We start from the raw sequence: 8,439 nt of genomic DNA, 5'->3' as shown, positions 1-8,439 counted from the left end.
AACCTTAGCTTCTTATGCTAGTGGTGTATATGATTACTATGATGTGGAACAAATAGAAGAATTTGTTGCTTTTATGGGTGCTTATGAGATTGAATCTATTTTTAAAGTGTTTGACGATTTTGATGATTCAGTTTATAGACTAGAAAATTTTTCTATACTTAGATATTGCTATGAAACTTATGAATACAATTACAATATTAATGCATTTATTGAGAAATTCTCCGCTGTCCAAGAAGAGACTAATATTTTGCAGGAAGCTATGGAAGAAGAAATTGATGAAACTGTGAGCTCATTGGATGAAAAAGATGATGAGGAGAGCGAATAACAAAAGGAGGAAGAGTGGATTGATCACCCGTGCCCACCTTCTAATGAGAGTAACTCTTCAACTCATACATTGTTTAATTCCCCTTCGTGCTTACCGAAGGATGATTGCTATGATGATTGCTATGATCCCTTGAATTTGTTTGAAATATCCCTTTTTGATGATACTTGCTATGCTTGTGGCCAAGATGCCAATATTAATTATGCTTATGGAGATGAACTTGCTATAGTTCCTTATGTTAAACATGAAATTGTTGCTATTGCACCCACGCATGATAGTCCTATTATATTTTTGAATTCTCCCGACTACACTATATCGGAGAAGTTTGCGCTTAGTAAGGATTATATTGATTGGTTGCCTTTTACCATTGCACATGATGATTTTGATGAATATAATATGCATGTGCTTGCTTCTCCTACTTGCAATTATTATGAGAGAGGAACTATATCTCCGCCTCTTCATGTTTCCAATATGATAGAATTGCAAGAAACTGTTTATACTATGCATTGCCCTTTACTATGTGTGCATGAATTGTTCTTTTATGACATGCCGATGCATAGGAAGAGGGTTAGACTTCGTCATTACATGATATATGTTACTTTGTGCTCACTACTAAATCACAAATCATTGTTAATTAAAATTGGCTTTGACATACCTTGGGATCTGGGTGGATCCATTACTTGAGCACTATCTGCCTAGCTTAATGGCTTTAAACAAAGCGCTGCCATGGAGACAACCCGGAAGTTTTAGAGAGTCATTTATTTCTGTTGAGTGCTTTTACATAGTTTAAAAACAAAAAAATAAAGAGGGGAACCTAAAAAAATTTCAAAAAGGAAAGTGAAAGTGAGAAAGACAAGCATTGTTGAAGTGGGAGCTAGCCTTGAACTTTGTTCATGCTCACGGAAACTTTGCGAATCTTGATTACAGAAACTTTTCATCAAAAATAATTATACCCTTGTATAATTCAATTGTATTATAAAAATAATGTGCCAAGGTTTGCCTTTAGGATGTTTACAATGCTTGTTGGTTTGTACGGTGCAGGACAGAAACTTTGGCTTTAGTGCACGATTTTACATTTTTAACTAGAACGTCAAATGGTTCTTATTATTTTTGCAATGTCTTTCTGTACAACATGTTTAATTTTTCCCAATTTTGGTAGAATTTTTGGGGTAGCAGAAGTATGGTGAATGTTCAGATTGCTACAGACTGTTCTGTTTTTGACAGATTCTGTTTTTGATGCATAGTTTGCTTGTTTTCATGAATCTATCAATTTATATCAGTGGATTAAGCCATGAAAAAGTTATATTGCAGTAGACACAATGAAAAAACAAGATATGAATTGGTTTACAATAGTACCTAGAGTGGTGATTTGCTTTATTATACTAACGGATCTTACCGAGTTTTCTGTTGAAGTTTTGTGTGGATGAAGTGTCTAATCGAGGATGTCTCGATATGAGGAAAAGGAAGAGAGGCAAGATCTCAATCTTGGGGATTCCCGAGGCACCCCAAGTAAATATTCAAGGAGACTCAACCGTCTAAGCTTGGGGATGCCCCGGAAGGCATCCCCTCTTTCTTTAACAAGTATCGGTATGTTTTCGTATTCGTTTCATTCATGCGATATGTGCAAGTCTTGGAGCGTCTTTTGCATTTAGTTTTCATTTTTTTTCTTTTATGCACCATGCTGGTATGAGATAGTCCTTCGTTGATTTATAGAATGCTCATTGCACTTCACTTAAATCTTTTGAGTGTGGCTTTATAGAATGCTTCATGTGCTTCACTTATATCATTTGAAGTTTGGATTGCATGTTTCTCTTTACTTAGAAAACCGCCATTTGTAAATTGCTCTTTTGCTTCACTTATATTTGTTAGAGCATGGGCATACCTTTTGTAGAAATAATTAAACTCTCTTGCTTCACTTATATCTATTTAGAGAGATGACAGGAATTGGTCATTCACATGGTTAGTCATAAAATCCTACATAAACTTGTAGATCGCTGAATATGATATGTTTGATTTCTTGCAGTAGTTTTGCGATATAAAGATGGTGATATTAGAGTCATGCTAGTGGGTGGTTGTGGATTGTAGATACACTTGTGTTGAGGTTTGCAAGTCCCATAGCATGCACGTATGGTAACCGTTGTGTGACAAATTTGAAGCATGGGGTGTTTCTTTGATTGTCTTCCTTATGAGTGGCGGTCGGGGACGAGCGATGGTCTTTTCCTACCAATCTATCCCCCTAGGGGCATGCATAGTAGTACTTTGCTTCGAGGGCTAATAAACATTTGCAATAAGTATATGAGTTCTTTATGACTAATGTGAGTCCATGGATTATACGCACTTTTACCTTTCCATCATTGCTAGCCTCTTCGGTACCGCGCATTGCCCTTTCTCACCTCGAGAGTTGGTGCAAACTTCGCCGGTGCCTCCAAACCCCGTGATATGATACGCTCTATCACACATAAGCCTCCTTATATCTTCCTCAAAACAGCCACCATACCTACCTATCATGGCATTTTCATAGCCATTCCGAGATATATTGCCATGCAACTTCCATCATCATCATATACATGACTTGAGCATTCATTATCATATTGCTTTGCATGATCATAAGATAGCTAGCATGATGTTTTCATGGCTTGTACGTTCTCTGATGTCATTGCTACGCTAGATCATTGCACATCCCGGTACACCGCCGGAAGCATTCACATAGAGTCATATCTTTGTTCTAGTATCGAGTTGTAATATTGAGTTGTAACTAAATAAAAGTGTGATGATCATCATTATAGAGCATTGCCCCATGAAAAAAAGGGAAAAAAAGAAAGAAAAAAAAGAAAAAAAGAGGAGAGGCCAAAGAAGCCTAAATAAAAAAGGGGGCCAAAGAAGCCCACCCAAAAAAAAGGGAAAAGAAAAAAAAGAAAAAAAGAAAAAGAAAAGGGGCAATGTTACTATCCTTTTACCACACTTGTGCTTCAGAGTAGCACCATGTTCTTCATATAGAGAGTCTCCTATGTTGTCACTTTCATATAGTAGTGGGAATTTTCATTATAGAACTTGGCTTGTATATTCCAACGATGGGCCTCCTCAAATGACCTAGGTATTCATGAGCAAGCAAGTTGGATGAACACCCACTTAGTTTCTTTTGTTGAGATTTCATACACTTATAGGTCTTAGTGCATCCGTTGCATGGCAATCCCTACTCCTCGCATTGACATCAATTGGTGAGTATCTCCATATCTCGTTGATTAGCCGCGTCGATGTGAGACTTTCTCCTTTTTTGTCTTCTCCATATAAACCTCCACCATCATATTCTATTCCACCTATAGTGCTATATCCATGCCTTGCGCTCATGTATTGTGTGAGGGTTGAAAAAGCTGAAGCGCGTTAAAAAGTATGAACCAATTGCTCGGCTTGTCATCGGGGTTGTGCATGATAGGAGCATTTTGTGAGACGAAAATGAAGCTTGGCCAAACTATATGATTTTGTAGGGATAAGCTTGCTTTGGCCTTGTTGTTTTGAAAAGACATGATTGCTTTATTAGTACGCTCGAAGTATTAGTGTTTTTTATGTCAAATGATAGACTATTTCTTTGAATCACTCCTGTCTCAATATTCATGCCATGATTAGACATATGATCGAGATTATGCTAGGTAGCATTCCACATCAAAAATTATCTTTTTATCATTTACCTACTCGAGGACAAACAGGAATTAAACTTGGGGATGCTGATACGTCTCCGTCATATATATAATTTTTTATTGTTCCATGCCAATATTATTCAACTTTCATATACTTTTGGCAACTTTTTATACTATTTTTTGTGACTAACATATTGATCCAGTGCCCAGTGCCAGTTTCTGTTTGTTGCATGTTTTATGTTTCGCAGAAACCCAGTATCAAACGGAATCCAAACGGGATAAAAACGGGCGGGGAATTATTTGGAATATTTTGGATTTTCTAGAGGAAGAATCAACACGAAACGGTGCCCGAGGTGGCCAGGAGATAGGGGGCGCGCCCTCCCCCCTAGGCACGCCTGGCACTCTCCTGGGCCACCCGTAAGGCGATTAACGCTCTTCTTTTTCTGCAAGAAATCTAATTTTATGAGAAAAATCTGGGCGCAAGATTCACCCCAATCGGAGTTACGGATCTCCGGATATAAATGAAACGGTGAAGGGGCAGAATCTGAGAACGCAGAAACAGAGAGATAGATCCAATCTCGGAGGGGCGAGAGGGAGCCAAGGACCATAAGGGAAACCTTTCTCCCATCTAGGGAGGAGGTCAAGGAAGAACAAGAAGAAGAAGAAGGGGGGGCTCTCCCCCTTGCTTTCGGTGGCGTCGGAGCGCTGCCGGGGGCCATCATCATCACCGCGATCTTCACCAACACCGCCGTCATCTTCACCAACATCTCCATCACCTTCCCCCTTCTATATTCAGCGCTCCACTCTCCCGCAATCCGCTGTACCCTCTACTTGAACATGGTGCTTTATGCTTTGTATTATTATCCAATGATGTGTTGCCATCCTATGATGTCTGAGTAGATTTTTGTTGTCCTAATGGTGATTGATGAATTGCTATGATTGATTTAATTTGCTTGTGGTTATGTTGTTTTCCTTTGGTGCCCATCATATGAGCGCGCACGTGGATCACACCATAGGGTTAGTTGTATGTTGATAGGACTATGTATTGGAGGGCTAGACTGACAGAAGCTTCAACCTAGCATAGAAATTGATGCATACGGGATTGAAGGGGGACCAATATATCTTAATGCTATGGTTGGGTTTTACCTTAATGAACGTTAGTAGTTGCGGATGCTTGCTAATAGTTCCAATCATAAGTGCATAGAATTCCAAGTCAGGGATGACAAGCTAGCAGTGGACTCTCCCACATAAAACTTGCTATCGGTCTAGTAAAGTAGTCAATTGCTTAGGGACAATTCCACAACTCCTACCACCAATTCTCCACACTCACTATATTTACTTTATTGCATCTTTATCTAAACAGCCCCTACTTTTTATTTACGTGCTCTTTATTATCTTGCAAACCTATCCTATCACACCTACAAAGTACTTCTAGTTTCATACTTGTTCTAGGTAAAGCGAAGTCAAGCCTGCGTAGAGTCGTATCAGTGGCCGATAGGACTTGAGAGAGTATTTGTTCTACCTTTAGCTCCTCGTTGGGTTCGATACACTTACTTATCGAAAGAGGCTACAACTATCCCGTATACTTTCGGGTTATCACAAACCCATCGAATACTAAGTCTCCTTGGATGTCAGCAACATAATTCAGGTTTCCAAACCTGATCTTGTGGTCGGGGGCGTAACTATTGACCTGCTCGAGGTGGCCGATCGAGTTGGCTCGAAGCACAAACCCACCAAACAAAAAAACTTGTCCAGGAATAAAAATCTCCCTGGTTGCGGCATCACCATTGAAGGAGAGGTGAGCCATCAATCCTTCCATCAACGATACAACGGAGCTCTCAATGAAAGCACCAATGTCGGTGTGTCAAAACCGGCGGATCTCGGGTAGGGGGCCCAAGCTGTGCATCTGAGGATCAATAGTAACAATGGAGAAGGGACACAGTGTTTACCCAGTTTCAGACCTTCTTAATGTAGGTAAAACCCTACTCCTGCTTGATTATATTCGAGGGTATATGGGTTACAAGAGTTGATCTACCACAAGATCGATTCGGCTAACCCTAGATAGCTAGCCTAGCAATGTTATGATCCTGCCTCCGATCCAACCATCCGGTTTATATAGACACCGGAGGGGCTTTGGGTCGTACAAAGTCGGTTTTACAGAAAGGAATAACATATCCAAACACCTATACTTGCCATCCACACATGTGAGAGTCCCCACTGGACATGAGGGATAATCTTCCATCTTGTATCTTGACGGCCCATCAGTCCGGCCCACATCAATAGACCGGACGCCCGAGGACCCCCTAATCCAGGACTCCCACAGTACTCCTGGCAGATGGTGATGGTGGTGCCTGTGTTCTTGTATCTCGGTTGGAATTGGCGGCTGAAGTCAGTGGTGCTGAAGTAGGACGTGTGGGAGTAGAGGATGTACGTGGTGTCCATGATGAAGATCGACCTGCAGAAAAATTAGTTCGCGCCAATGCATGTCGATCCTGCACTTCACGTTCTGCTTTACAAGCAAGATGGAATAAACTATTGATATTATTATACTCCTTATATTCTAGAATGGTCATAGTCTCTTTATTTAATCCACCCATAAAACATGCAAGCATAGCTTCATTATCCTCAGCAATACCACATCTAATCATGCCAGTTTGTAATTCCTGATAATATTCTACTACATAATTTTTTCCTTGTCTTGAACGCTGCAATTTTTGAAGCAATTCACATTGATAATATGGTGGAACCCAACGAGTAAGTATAGCAGTTTTGAAAGCAGCCCAAGTAGCTAGAATAGGATATAATCTACAATGTTCAGACCACCAAACAGAAGCAAAGCTAGTGAATTCACAAACAGCAGCAGAACACATCTATCATCAGGATATTGTAAGCATGTGAAACGTTGTTCAGTTTCTTACTCCCAAGTAAGATAGACATCAGGAATGTATCGACCCTCAAATTGTGGAATATTTAATTTCAGTTTAGGACCATGGTCATAATCTCGTCCCTGAGGTGGTGGTGCAGGCCTACCATTACGAATATAGGCATGAGGACGACCTAGTGGTGGTGCTGGTGGTTGCACATAGTGCTAACTTTTATCAACCTCATCCTCGTAATCACCCTCGTGAACGTCCTCCTCATCGACAGCAGCAGGAGCCACAGAAGCATCAACAGTAGGTGCAGCGGCACCAGAATTTTGACCAAGCTCAAGGGGAACGCGTAGTGGCCGTCCCACTTGATTTGGAAGGCGACGTTGTTGATGTTATTGTTGTTGTTGTCGTTGTTGTTGTTGTAGAGGTGCGGAAGGTGCAGCCGGTGGTGGTTGTGGAAGACACGCAAGCAATCCATTAAACTTGATATCGAGCTTTGTTTCAAACGTCTTCTCAATGCCATCTATCTTCTCCATGGCCTCTTCAAATCTGTGTTGCACATCTTGCACCTGTCCACTCATCATTTGCTGAAATTTATCATGTAGCTATTTGTTTGTCATGTTCTCCCAATCAGTCTCATCGGCATGTGATCCTACCATGGTTAGCACCAATAGAAACACACAAGAATATGATCCTACAGACTACTAGGAAGTGGTGGTGGTGGTGGTGTGTCACAAATCCTTCAAGCGAATCTCAAATTCTTACCAGTTCTTACCCAGTAGCAGGTGGTGATCGGCAACCATTGTAGTCAATACTCTCAAAGCTTGGATAGAGCGATGGCTAGGGAGAGTCAAACGCACGACGTAGATATACGTGGAGCTGGGAAGGCTTATGATATGGCAGCAAAAAGGGCCAGCAATAATCAATTCAGAGATGCAAAGTCGAATAAACGCTCAACGACGGTACTGTGGTGGTCCTAGGCTAGACCATACTAGAGACGCGAGCCTAGAACACTAACAAAATCACGGCGCTGCACGTAAACAAGGGAGGAGCACTCTCTGAATTTTATTTCCGAAGTCAAGCTAACAGGATAGACATGAATATTTTTGCGACCAATTTTTTTTTCGACTGCCCGGACCAAAAACTGGAAACGGCTCAAAAAATAACTTTCTGTAATGGCACCTGTCTCAAAATGCTCAGAAACACCTAAAAATAGGATAGCCAGAATTTGTTTTGATGATGACCCACAAGTATAGGGGATCTATCGTAGTCCTTTCGGTAAGTAAGAGTGTCGAACCCAACGAGGAGCAGAAGGAAATGACAAGCGGTTTTCAGTAAGGTATTCAATGCAAGCACTGAAATTGTAGGTAACAGATAGTTTTGTGATAAGATAATTTGTAACGGGTGAAAAGCAATGAAAGTAAATAAGGTGCAGCAAGGTGGCCCAATCCTTTTTGTAGCAAAGGACAAGCCTGGACAAATTCTTATAATGAGGAAAGCGCTCCTGAGGACACATGGGAATTATCGTCAAGCTAGTTTTCATCACGCTCATATGATTCGCGTTCGTTACTTTGTGGATGGACCGGTGCTTGGGTACTTCCCTTTCTTGGAC

The sequence above is a fragment of the Triticum dicoccoides genome, chromosome 6B (assembly GCF_002162155.2).
Source record: "Triticum dicoccoides isolate Atlit2015 ecotype Zavitan chromosome 6B, WEW_v2.0, whole genome shotgun sequence".
Lineage (NCBI taxonomy): Eukaryota > Viridiplantae > Streptophyta > Magnoliopsida > Poales > Poaceae > Triticum > Triticum dicoccoides.
Note: the sequence above shows the minus strand (reverse complement) of the source record.